General features: G+C 43.9%; 1 protein-coding gene across 1 annotated transcript in view; it reads right to left on the bottom strand.

Moving 5' to 3' along the window:
• The window catches only part of LOC116972561 (paramyosin-like), a 407,834-nt gene that overhangs the window by 10,326 nt on the left and 383,697 nt on the right, over positions 1–13,811 (bottom strand). The gene's annotated exons all lie outside the window — the stretch shown is intronic.

Below are 13,811 nucleotides of genomic sequence, written 5' to 3' on the forward strand. Positions count from 1 at the left end.
GCAGAGACTGATTGAGGCACACCACTTGCAGAGACTGATTGAGGCACACCACTTCCTGATTGAGGCCTTTCTCACCATTCGCCTGGGGTGTGCAGTAGCAAGGTTCGTTTGATTTAACGGACGTGAGCACACAGTTAGCTGCAGACTCCGCCCAGGACAGGAAGGCTCTGCAGGAACGGAAGGGACGTCACGACCGCGGTGCCACAGGTGCTGTCGCCGAGGGAGGACGGACGGAGCCGCGGCTCGAGAGACTAACAGAGACTAACAGAGGCAAAGAGGTTTGCCTCGCACTGCAAGGGAGCAGTGGACCAGACAGGAAGAGCGGACGGAATTACCACTAGACAGCCAAACCAGTAGGTAATTTACGGCTGGGGTGAGTACTTTCCCATTTATAGGAGGTAGGATTATATAAATAAGGGGTGTATCAATACAGTAGGGGATTCTTAAACAGGACCAGTTAATTACCTATATAAGATGGGCGGTCAGGAGATGTGCCAATACTGCGAGATGTGGGAATTTGTCGACACCATTGATGTAGAAGATCCCTACAGCTGCAGTAAGTGTTTGAGGCTAGAGGAACTCCAGCTCCGCATTGATGAGCTGGAGACCCAACTTCATACGCTGCGGTACATCAGGGAGGGGGAGTATTACCTGGATGTTTTGTGCCAGGGGATGGTCACACCGACCAGTTTAACTAATTCAGTAGGCAGTGAGCAAGGAAAGGAAGGTGTGGCCATAAGCGAGGCAGGTAGGGGGAACCAGGAGGAGATGCGGCAGGAGCCACAGCCCTTGTCCCTGACGAGCATGACCGAGGCTCTTACTCAATGTAAGGACGGGATCAGGGGCTGTGGGAGGGATGAGCAACCTGGCTGCAGCACCGTGGATCAGGAGGCCATTCAAGAGGGGGGAGTTAGAAGAAATGCCGTAGTGATAGGGGATAGTATTATTCGGGGGGTAGATAAGGTTCTCTGCGGCCAGCAGAACATGTCCCGAAGGCTGTGTTGCCTACCCGGTGCTAGGGTTAAGGATATCTCTGCGATGCTGGAGAGAAATTTGCAGAGGGAGGGGGAGGATCCAGTGGTCGTGGTCCATGTGGGGACCAATGACATAGGAAGGACGAGGAAGGAGGATCTGCTGAAGGAGTTTGAGCAGTTAGGGAATAAATTAAAAAGCAGAACCTCGAGGGTACTGATCTCCGGATTGCTACCTGAGCCACGGGCCAAATCGGCGAGGGTACGTAAAATTAAAAAGCTAAATGCGTGGCTCAAAGACTGGTGTGGGAATAATGGGTTTGGTTTCTTGGGCCACTGGCACCAGTACTGGGACAGGGGGGATCTGTTCTGTAAGGACGGACTTCACCTGAACGGTGCTGGGACTGGGGTCCTGGCAAATCATATAACTAGGGCAGTAGAGAGGTCTTTAAACTAAGTAGCGGGGGGGAGGTATCAAGGGGGGTAATAACGGCAGGGGTAGAGGAAATAGAGCAGGGTATCAGTGGGGAAGCGGAAATTCAAAATGTGACAGGAGACAGAATTTGTGAAGATAAAGATCTAGATGTAAAAGGGGCAAAAACGGAAAGGAAGGGTAGTAAAAATCATCTGAAAGTGCTTTATCTAAATGCACGGAGTATTCGTAATAAGATAAATGAATTAACGGTGCAATTAAGTATATATAGTTATGATATCGTGGCCATTACGGAGACATGGCTGCAAGGAGATCAGGACTGGGAGTTAAATATAGAGGGGTACTCGACAATTAGGAAAGATAGACAGGAAAGAAAGGGAGGAGGGGTGGCCCTTTTAATAAGGGAGGGAATAACGGCAATAGAGAGGAAGGATATTGCGTTGAAGGATCAGGATAGTGAAACAGCTTGGGTACAGATAGAGAATAATAAGGGGAAAAAAACACTAGTGGGTGTAATTTATAGACCTCCAAATAGCTGTGACGCTGTTAGTCAGAACATAAATCTGCAAATAGTTGACGCATGTAAAAAGGGAACTGCTGTAATCATGGGGGACTTCAATTTTCATATTAATTGGGCAAACCAAACTGGGCAGGGTAGACTAGAGGAAGAGTTTATAGAATGTATTAGAGACGGGTTCCTAGAACAGTATGTTACCGAACCGACAAGGGGGGAGGCAATCTTGGATCTGGTCCTGTGTAATGAAGCAGGATTAATTAAAAATGTCATAGTTAGGGACTCGTTGGGAACAAGTGACCACAATATGGTCGAATTCCATATTCAAATAGAAGGGGAGCAGGTTGAAACTCAGGCTAGGGTGCTTAGTCTAAATAAGGGGGATTATGAAGGTATGAGGACTGAGCTGATCAAAGTTGACTGGGATAGCAGACTCAAGAATAAGACGGTACATGAGCAGTGGTGTACGTTTAAGGGTATACTGTATAACCTTCAAGAAAAATTTATTCCTATGAAGAAAAAAAGGGGTAAGGGTAAGAACAGTCAGCCATGGCTCAGTAAAACTATAAAGGATAGTATTCGGCTGAAGGCAAGGGCATATAAGGTAGCCAGAGATAGTGGGAGGGTAGAGGATTGGGAAGCATTTAAAGGTCAGCAAAAAATAACTAAGAGATTAATTAAGACGGGGAAAATAGACTATGAAAGGAATTTAGCGAACAACATAAAAACTAATAGTAAGAGTTTTTATAGCTATATAAAAAGAAAAAGGGTGGCTAAGGTGAACGTTGGTCCATTGGAGGGTGAGACTGGAGAGTTGTTGGTGGGGAACATGGAAATGGCAAAGGCATTAAACGAGTATTTTGTATCAGTCTTCACCATAGAAGACACAAAAAATATTCCAACGCTGGATAAACAGGGGGCGGTAGGAATGGAGGAGCTAAATACTATTAAGATCACCAAGGAGGTGGTATTAGGGAAATTAATGAGACTGAAGGAGGATAAATCCCCTGGGCCTGATGGATTACATCCAAGGGTCTTGAGGGAGATAGCGGTGGGGATTGTGGATGCATTGGTGATAATTTTCCAAAACTCCCTGGAGGCAGGAACGGTCCCAGTGGATTGGAAAATGGCCAATGTAACACCTATATTTAAAAAAGGCAGTAAACAGAAGGCGGGTAACTATAGACCGGTTAGTCTAACATCGGTGGTGGGTAAAATGTTAGAGACAATTATTAAAGAAACACTAACGGGGCACTTGGATAAACATGACTTCATCGGACAGAACCAGCATGGTTTTGTGAAGGGGAAGTCCTGTTTAACGAATCTGCTCGAATTCTTTGAGGAAGTAACAACCCGGGTGGATAAAGGGGAACCGGTGGATGTGGTATACTTGGACTTCCAAAAGGCTTTTGACAAGGTGCCACATAAGAGACTATTGCTAAAAATAAAAAATTATGGGATTGGGGGTAATATATTAGCATGGGTAGAGGATTGGCTAACAAATAGGAAGCAGAGAGTGGGGATAAATGGTTCATACTCGGGATGGCAACCGGTAACTAGCGGGGTTCCGCAAGGGTCGGTGCTGGGACCCCAGTTGTTCACAATTTATATAAATGATTTGGAGGAGGGAACCAAGTGTAATATATCAAAATTTGCGGACGATACAAAAATGGGAGGAAAAGTAGGGGATGAGGAGGATAGGAAGAGTCTGCAAAAGGATATAGATAAGCTAGGTGAGTGGGCAACAACTTGGCAGATGAAATTTAATACTAATAAATGTGAAGTCATTCACTTTGGGAAAAAAAATGATAGGGCAAGTTATTTTCTAAATGAGGAGGAGCTGCGTTGTAATGCAACGCAAAGGGATCTAGGGGTATTAGTACATGAATCACTAAAAGTTAGTATGCAGGTGCAGCAAGCAATCAGGAAGGCCAATGGAGTTTTGGCCTTTATTGCTAGGGGGATTGAGTATAAAAACACGGAGGTCTTGCTGCAGCTGTACACAGTATTAGTGAGACCACATTTGGAATACTGTGTACAGTTCTGGGGTCCATACTTAAGAAAGGATGTACTAGCCCTGGAGGCAGTGCAGCGAAGGTTTACAAGATTAATTCCTGCAATGAGGGGATTGACATATGAGGAAAGGTTAAGTAGGCTGGAACTCTACTCTTTGGAGTTTAGAAGAATGAGAGGCGATCTCATTGAAACATATAAGATCGTGAGGGGCCTTGATCGGGTGGATGCACCGAGGATGTTCCCAATGATCGGGGAAACTAGAACTAGGGGACATAGTTGCAGAATAAGGGGGGGCTCTTTTAAAACTGAGATGAGGAAGAACTTCTTCACCCAGAGGGTGGTTAATTTATGGAATTCACTGCCCCAGGGAGCAGTGGAAGCAGAAACTTTAAATATATTTAAGACTAAAATAGATGGTTTTTTAGCTGCCAAGGGGATAAGGGGCTACGGGGAGAGGGCAGGGATATGGACCTAGGTATGGTTAGTATAGTAAGACCTGAGTGATCTCCTGGACAAGTGTCGATCGCCTGGATTGGGGTCGGAGAGGAATTTCCCGGATTTTTTTCCCGAATTGGACCTGGGTTTTTATCCGGTTTTTTGCCTCCCCCAGGAGATCGCGAGGTTCTTGGGGTGGAGAGGGGTGATAGCGGTATAAAGGGGAGGGTAGTGTCTTGTGTTCTGTGTCTTGTGTCTACTGTTTGTGGGTAAGTGTGTCTGTTTAGTGTTCAGCCATGAGCGAATGGCGGTGCGGGCTCGACGGACCTGGTGGTCTACTCTCGCACCTACTTTCTATGTTTCTATGTTTCTATGTGCGGGTTTGTAGGTTAATTGGCCTCTAAATTGTCCCTTGTGGGGAAAAGTGGATGCAAAAGTGGGGTAAGGTAGAGCTAGTGCAAACATGTGCAATGGTCGCTGTGGACTTGGGCCATAGGGCCTGTTTCCAGGCTGCATCTCTGAACTAAGCTAATATTACTTAAGTCAACCAAACATGTAAAATTATTCATAATATCACATTTGTTTTACCTAAATTTCATGTCTTATACATGTAATGTGTTATGTACATGTTTTATGTATTTTGTACATAGAAAAAAATGTTGCAGCTGATAAATGTTTCTATAGCATTAGAAAAGAAACAACAAAATGGCTTATTCGACTAACACCAGAAAACTTGTCTTTAGTTTAGTTCAGAGGTACAGTGTGGAAACAGGCCCTTAGGCCCACCGAGTCCACGCTGACCAACACACTAGGGGCAATTTACGGAGGTCAATTAACCTACAAACCTGCACGTCTCCCATGTGGAATGTGGGAAGAAACCGGACCATCCAGAGAAAACCCACGTAGTCACGGGGAAAACGTACAAACTCCACAGACAGACAGCACCTGAGGGCAGTGTGGAACCTGGGTCTCGAGCGTTGTGAATCTGCAGCTCTATTGTTGCGCCACTGTGCCGCCCGCTTGTCTTTTTATTTTGGAAAGAGATTGGGTAAATAGTACTGATAGAAGCAGAAAGTTCTAGATAGGGTCATTGAGAATAAGTGAGTGGGTAGAACAATGACAGACAGTGTTCAATGAGAACAAGCTAGAATTCACCAACTGTGGACCCAAGAAGGATTTCTATGGTGAATATGGTGTATAACCAGTTGCTGTAGAAGAGACAAATGGACTTGACAATCCAATTACACAAATAATAAAAATGTTAGTTGGTTTGTACAAACAATAGACATAAAGATCACTGACCAAAGATGCAAGCAAATAGGTCAAAGTCGAAGTAGGGGGCTACATTGAATCTTGGCAAGATCTTGTTCAGAGTACTAGAATGACCCTTTGATTGCATCAAAGGAAGAACAGTGTGTGAAATGAAGCAAAGAGTATTATCAAGGATGATTTCACTAGTAAGCTGGGTAAAGTGCAGGCCTTGAAACAAGCAAATGTTTTCGGCCAAAATGTAGGCAATATATCCTTTACTGCATGCAGCATTAAAACTCAATGCAATGCTCTATCCTGTTTCTTATCAATGCTCTGTATCAATGGCACATCGTTTCCCAGTACTTTCAACATATCCACACTCGTAATGGACAATGTGGATGTTATACCAGCATTACAATTGAATTGACATATTGGCCTGCTTATTATGTAAACCTTCACTAGACCACCATTTCCCCTATGCCAATATTCTCACCTACATGCTGATGGTCCAATTCATCATTGGCTGCTTTTGTAGCAGACAGAAAGCGACTGCTAACAGTTCCAATTTCTTACCATATGAATATTTTTTATTTGAATATTGTAATAAGGTTTAACATCCAGTAGATGGTGCCTGGGGACAGATATTCTTGACAGTTTGAAAAAATGTTCAAAGCAACTGAGTACGTATAAGGCAACGGTGAAAGGGCGAAAATAGAATGATTTCATCTGTGGTTAAAACATCCATATATTTCACAGAATGCGATGAAACTTAAAAAAAGACCATTCTAAAATTGATGAAAAAACATAGAAACAAATATATTTCAAATAAACAGTTTAAAATTTGAAAATGATATTTTTAATTTTCTGTCAAAATGACATCACATTAAAGCAGTCCGTTTTTTCCATAAGTAAGTCTACATTTCATATTTTCAACATGGATCATCTCTTAAGAAGATCTCTGCAGTCTGAAGAAGGGTCCCGTCCCAAAATGTAACCCATCCTTTTTCTCCAGAGATGCTGCCTGACCCGCTGAATTACTCTGGGACTTTGTGTCACCCTTGGACCATCTCTATCTCTTGCATTCCTTAACTTGATATCCCATCCCTCAATCATGCCTCGGGTTATAGGCTATTGATTAATAATCACCTTAAATTCCCCAGCTACTTTGCTTACAGTTTCTCTATTCCACTTCCCACAATGACTCTTTACTTTCACATTGGTTTTCTATCAGATTTACATTTGTTCTGATGATGCCAGCTTCCAAAGCAGTGCTGGGACTTTAGCTAAATGGTGATTTAGATGAAGGGGTTGAATTTGATTATACAGTTAGCTGATGTACAAAGGTAGGTTTGAAAGTAATCAATTAGGAAGACATGGAGAGTATACAGATAGATAAATATGGTGGTGACAGGATACCCAAATGACAGACGGACAAATGTGAGTAACGCATCTTAGGAAGAATGAAAAAATGAATGTCATTTAAATGGTGTGAACATCTATCTACATGAAACTGAGTTAGCATGTAGATACAACAACTTAGATCATTAAATGGCCTTTATTGTATGGAGAATAGAGTACATGAGAATGTTACAGCTGTACAAAAGTTTCATGACATGGAATACGGCATAGAGTCTGGTCTCCATATATAAAAACCTTACATTGGAAGTGGTGCAATGAAGATCCTCCAAACTAATTCCTGGATGAGGGGATTGCTCTATGAGAAACGATTCACGAGAATTCAACTGTACTATATGGAGTTGAGAAGAATAAAAGGTGTTCCACATGAAGTATATGAGATCCTGAGAGGGCTTCATAGGGATGTTGCTTTGGGAATGTTTCTCTTGATGGCTAGTGTTTAGAACTAGGGGCCATTGTCATAACAATAGTGGCCAATATGCCAGACTGAGATGAAGAGGAGCTTCTTTGCTCTGTAGCTGTGAATCTTTGAAGTTCCCTGGATGTACAATCATTTTGCATATTCAAGGCTTTAATAAATTGATTACTAAATAATAGGGTAATGGGAGGCTGGCATGAAAACGGTTGAGACAAATAGTAAGATTAAACGAGAACTTACCAGTTCGAAGTTTGATCGTTATTTTATGAGGAGTACGTTGAGGGAATACGTGAAGAACCCCGCCAGGACGCATGCGTGTCATTCTTCAAAGCAGCGGTGTGAAATCACAGATAACTGTAATGACTGAACATAGTAAGATTAGAGAAGAAAATACCAGTTGAGTATATGATCAAGGGTGGGAGCGGAGGACACGTATTCCCTCAACATACTCCTCATAAAATAACGATCAAACTTCGAACTGGTAAGTTCTCGTTTAATCTTACTATTTTACTTCGGAGTCACGTGAGTGACTACGTGAAGATTTCAAAGCTCTGTAATTTCATGCCGTGGAAACGAGTCCATGCATCACATCTGCCTTAATTGATAGTGGGAGGAATTGTGTTAACATGTTTAGACATGAATCCAACATTGAAATCCATGATAAATTGTTAACAACTAATTATAGCCCCTATTTATGGGGTGAAATTATATTACAGAACTTAAAATTGGCTCTGCAAAGTTCCAGTTTAACTACTGGTTTGTGGTAGAATAGTTGGAACATTTTCCCCTGATCCATCCTGCTGTCTCGAGGATTTGGTTCATTGGTACATCCAACTCCATAGCTGCCGATGTAGTTGCAGCCCTGGTGGAATAAGATTTGAATATGTTAGTATCCACCCCAGCTGTTGTTAAAACCTGTTTCAGCCATCTGGAAATAGTTTGAACCGACACTTTTTCGTGGGTTTGTTTGTGGCTGATTAGTAGTGCCATCTCATAGCCTCAGATGTTTTTGGTGTTCTCCATATAGAACAATAATTGTCTTATTATACAGAGACGATATCTGTAGGGTAATCCCTAAATTCTATTTTGAGGCCTGATGATCCCGGTCTGTTCTGTTTGACTAATTCGTAATATGAAACGTTATATTCCTGTTGAAGAAGTCATATAGTCCAGCCTTAACTTATGTACGACTGTACCCTTAGTGCCGTGACCAAAGCCATCAGCATGACTGTTTTGTGCGTCAGTCTTTGCAGGGACAGAGCTGTTGCTGGAGACCAATTCCTTAGCAACGTTAGGGCAATACTCATATCCCATTTAGAGAGTACCTGGTTCTTGGGGGATAGATATTAAAAATTCCCCTCATAAGTTTGGTTACCAGGGGTGAGTCCCAACAGAATGACGCTCTGATCCTCGCCATAGATATGTTGATAGGGCACTTCTGGCGCAGTTAATGGCACTGTAACTGAGCCCCTCATCATAATGGAGGCCTGCCAGGAATTCGAGAACAGACGTTATGTTCATCAAACTGTAGGTGATGTTGTTTCTGTGACAATATATCTCCCATTTCCTGATGTATACCAGATATAGGTTTTGGTGGACTGTCTGTGGCCCGCTGAGATAATGTTCAATGTTCGGTCCGCCAGTCCCAGTTGCAGTAGAGGTTTCTTTAGACTCTACAAATTGATAGGTTTGTTGTTTTTGACATGGATGGGTTCCCCTGTTACGGGATGAACCAATAATCTGGTTGTTTCAGGATGGTGATGCATGATTAAACCCCATGTTGAGTATCACAGGGAACCATGGTTAAGTAGGCCAATCGGCACTACCAATTAACAGACGCTGAGTCTTGTTGTATTTTTCGTAATACCCGACTGATGATGCAGAAAAGGAGAGAATGCATAGATAAACAATTGCCCTCTCAATGCAGTGAAAAGCATCTGTCCCTGCTGTCCCAGGGTCTGGTTCCCAAGAAACACAGTTTGGTAACTGGTGATTAAGTCTTATTTTATTGAATTTGCGTGACCTGATGTCTGTCACTGAATTTTGGGTTACCTGGTAGGTAAGTAGCTGATATTCCAATATTTCTCTGGATACACCATTACCAAATTGTATTAGTCAGATTGTCACTCTGTAGTCTAACACGCTGGTGATTTATCCCAGAGCAGTATGACTTTAGGCCATAGAACGCACCCCACATTTCCAGGTAGTTTATGCCCAGTGTCTGTGACAATGATGCTTCCTGTGCCTTTCATCTACCTCCACAGATGGAGATGGAAATTGTCAGTACCCCAACCAAGCGCACTGGCATCAGTTTGTAACACCACTAAGGGTTTGCTGATAACGATAGGGTTGGAACAATGCCGAATGTTATCCCTCCACCATTTTAATTCCATAAGCTTTGATTGGTGGCTTATTGGTCTGTCGAAATGACCAGTATTAACTTTGAGTGTTTGTATTTTGCCCTTTGTAGATTTTTGGTAATACAAAGGTCCAAATTGTGTGGCTGGAAAGGCAGACACTATATGCCAATTATACTTGCTACCAATCTGATAGACGGTTCACTGATGTCAGTGGGGTTGTTGCAGGCCTCAGTTAAGACTGTAGCCTTGTCCTTTGGTAAAGTCACCGACATGTGAGCTGTCAATAGTGAACTCCAAATAATCCATTATGTTGGTAGGCGTTAGTTTAGATTTAACTAGATGGATGATAACCCAGTTTTCACCCAATTATATGGTGGCTGTTACAGCTAGTTAGGCCAACTCCAAAGTTATGCCCACAATTAGTATGATCATATGATTATGTATTTGGTAGAGCTCTATACTGCCAGAGCTGCCCCATCCAGTTGAATTTTTTAAAATAACGTTTGTGATCAGTCCGTGTAGCCACTGAATAGTAAGCATCTTTTAGGTCGATGCTAGCCATGGAGTAGCCTTTGGAAATCAGTCCTTTAGCAGTTACCAGTTCCCATTTTGTACTGAATATATAGTACAATGTATTCCAGCCAATCGTGTTGGGTTTACCCATTACCCCTTTTGCACAATTCAATGGTATATCCCTGGATACTGCTTAGGATATAAGTGTCTGTAGTTAATATACACCATATCCAAAAGAGTGTAATCTCCCACCAATGTGTGTATTATCCACTCTTCCTATAATTTGTAAGGGACCAGACCCACCTACCTCCATTGTTACCAGTGGAAGTTTGCTTCTTCTGTGTGGTCTTCGTGGAGGTTGAGGCGCCGGTGTCTGGGTTTGTTTTTGGGTTGGGGGTTCTATGGTCTAAAAGACCGCTGTCCTGTATGCCCGGCCTTTGAGCTTTCACCAGCTTCTCTTGTTCTGCTGGTGGGTGCATAAGGGTGCTGTCTTTGGCTGTAGGAGATCCTTAATGTTGTCGCCTTTATGAGCCCCAGGGCTTTCCTAAGTCCTGTTCCGACATGTTTCCAGATGCTATGTCCACGACTGGAACATTCAGGGATGCGCAGTTTCCTGTTCCCAAGTATTTTTGCAGTGGTGTCCATCGTGGTCTGGCTGTATGTATTTGGACACCATGACCAGTAGATTTTGCCTTCCTGCACCCCCTGCACACTTGTAATTTTGTTCATCAAAACCCCTCTTCAGGGTCAGCCCAGAATTGACCCCCCAGTACTCCCCTCTGACGAGGGAGATGCACTGTGCAGCCCTACAAGAGGTGCTGCTGTGGGTTTTACATAGTGCCCACAGTGACTAGACTCCATCTCCCGGAGCCTGTCATGTTGGAGCTCGGCTCCATAAGCCGCTCCAACTTTCTTTCATGTTGGAGCTCGGCTCCATAAGCCGCTCCAACTTTCTTTTCCATGTTGGAGCTCGGCTCCATAAGTCGCTCCAACCGGCTCCAGCGCTCACGGTCGCTGGTCGCCCAAAGTCGGACTCATCAGTCAACGACTCTTTTGGTTTTCTTCTTGCCTTCCCGTCCAGACGCAGTGTTTAATCTGGCCAGTGCGGGGGCGAAGTCGGGCACAGCTGTTCCCTTACGGATGATTCCTGTGCCGCCGGCCGCTGCTGGCGTCCGCAACTCCGCGGTCTTCCCCCGCCACCTTTGTCGCAGCTCTGGTCGACTTCTTCGCCTTGTGCATATTTCCCCCACCTGTAGAACAGTATGGGAACAATAAAGACCGCAGTATCACTTACCTGCAGGTCCAGGTTTAAACTATCGCTACGGGGGAACGTCGTTCCACCCCGCCTCCTGCCATATAACCATATAACAATTACAGCACGGAAACAGGCCATCTGGACCCTTCTAGTCCGTGCCGAACACGTATTCTCCCCTAGTCCCATATACCTGCGCTCAGACCATAACCCTCCATTCCTTTCCCGTCCATATAACTATCCAATTTATTTTTAAATGATAAAAACGAACCTACCTCCGCCACCTTCACTGGAAGCTCATTCCACACAGTCACCACTCTCTGAGTAAAGAAGTTCCCCCTCATGTTACCCCTAAACTTCTGTCCCTTAATTCTCAAGTCATGTCCCCTTGTTTGAATCTTCCCTACTCTCAGCTTGTCAAAGTCGACGGCCCCATTCTGAATAGTCTCCCGCCCGGCCGTGGTGTTCTGGCTGGCGCGGGACCAAAAGTCGGCACAGCTGATCCCACTTACGGGGCTTGTGCCTTTAGCTGCTGCTGGCTCCCGCAACTTCGCGGTCCTCCCCAGCCAGCTTCACTCGCAGCACATGTGGACACTATTTTGTCCAGCTTCCCCCCCTGTGTAAAAACAGCGCGGGGACAAACACTACCGCAGAGTAAATCACTTACCTGCAGGTTGCGGTTTCAAACTTACCGCTGCGGGGGAACGCTCCACCCCGCCTGTCGTTTCGCAAGCGTGAAAGCGATATGACACGCATGCGTCCTGGCGGGGTTCTTCACGTAGTCACTCACGTGACTCCGAAGTAAAATGATCATAACATCCGTAATCCTACTGGATGGCAGAAGAGGCTGAAGTGACCACAGAGCCTACTCTGCTCCTATTTCTAATGTTCGTTATTCAATAGATTATTCTCTGTCTTTTCCAACATGAAACCACCACCAAATATGTTTCCTCACCCTTGACGTACTGAAAGGATCTTTCAGGCCTGATAGTCTGAGTTACTGGGCAACAACACACAGACTCTTTGGCCTTCCCAGTACACTTGCTCAAGCAACTGTAGAAGATGCTTTCACACTTTTTGCCCTTACACTGCTCAGCATTCCAACCTCCTGCCAGGCGAAGCAACAATTTACGTACTTCTTTCAGTAATATTTGCTGCCCATGAGGCAATCTTGGGGAAATGCATCACATACTGGGTAGCTGCTGTGTGTTAAATTCTTCTTCCTTTGTGGAACACCATAAGCATAACACAGTCTACAGACAAAAATGCTGGAGAAACTCAGCGGGTGAGGCAGCATCTATGGAGCGAAGGAATAGGTGACTTTTCGGGTCGCGACCCTTCTTCAGACTAATGTGGGGGTGGGGGCGGAAAGAAGAAAGGAAGAGGCGGAGACAGTAGGCTGTGGGAGAGCTGGGAAGGGGAGGGAAAGGAGGGAGAAAGCAAGGACTAACTGAAATTGGAGAAGTCAATGTTCATACCACTGGTGTGTAAACTACCCAAGTGAAATATGAGGTGCTGCTCCTCCAATTTGCCATGGGACTCACTCTGGCCATGGAGGAGGCCTAGGACAGAAAGGTCGGATTCGGAATGGGAAGGGGAGTTGAAGTGATGGGCCACCGGGAGATCAGGTTGGTTAATGGCTACAGACACTCCAAAGCCATCTACAATGTTCCATTGAAGTTTACCATAGATACGAGAAACAGCATCTTGAACTCAACAATGAGCTCAGTGTTGTTTTAGATCATAACACCACCACATTTACTCTGGGGCACACTGCAGATCAATACACTAGCTATTCTGTTTTATGCCTTCCTTAGACTCTATGAATGGAATCTATTACCACTATTCAGACGTACAATTTCATCGTTTTTGCCATTTAATCTGTTCTGTCATCCATTTTATCATAGATATTTTGTTCTTGTCGTTCTTTCCCCAAAACCTCTTTCTCTGTCTCCTTGCTTACTTGTTATATTTCAAAGATGTTTCTGTTCTAATGAAAGCGGATTGACCAGAAGAGCTAACTCTTCTTCTCTGTCCCTATATATTTGCAACATAGCTCACATATTTCTTGCATTTCTCTTTATTAGAAAGCCATCATTTTAATAAAAATGAAATACATTTGCCTGACATCAATAAATGTTATATATTTTGTTAAGTTTTAAAGGTAAAAAAAGGTTTTAACTTTTTTTAGAAATGAAGATTAAAATAATAAATCTGTCATCCCTTCTTTGT

Source organism: Amblyraja radiata, chromosome 4 (assembly GCF_010909765.2).
Source record: "Amblyraja radiata isolate CabotCenter1 chromosome 4, sAmbRad1.1.pri, whole genome shotgun sequence".
NCBI lineage: Eukaryota > Metazoa > Chordata > Chondrichthyes > Rajiformes > Rajidae > Amblyraja > Amblyraja radiata.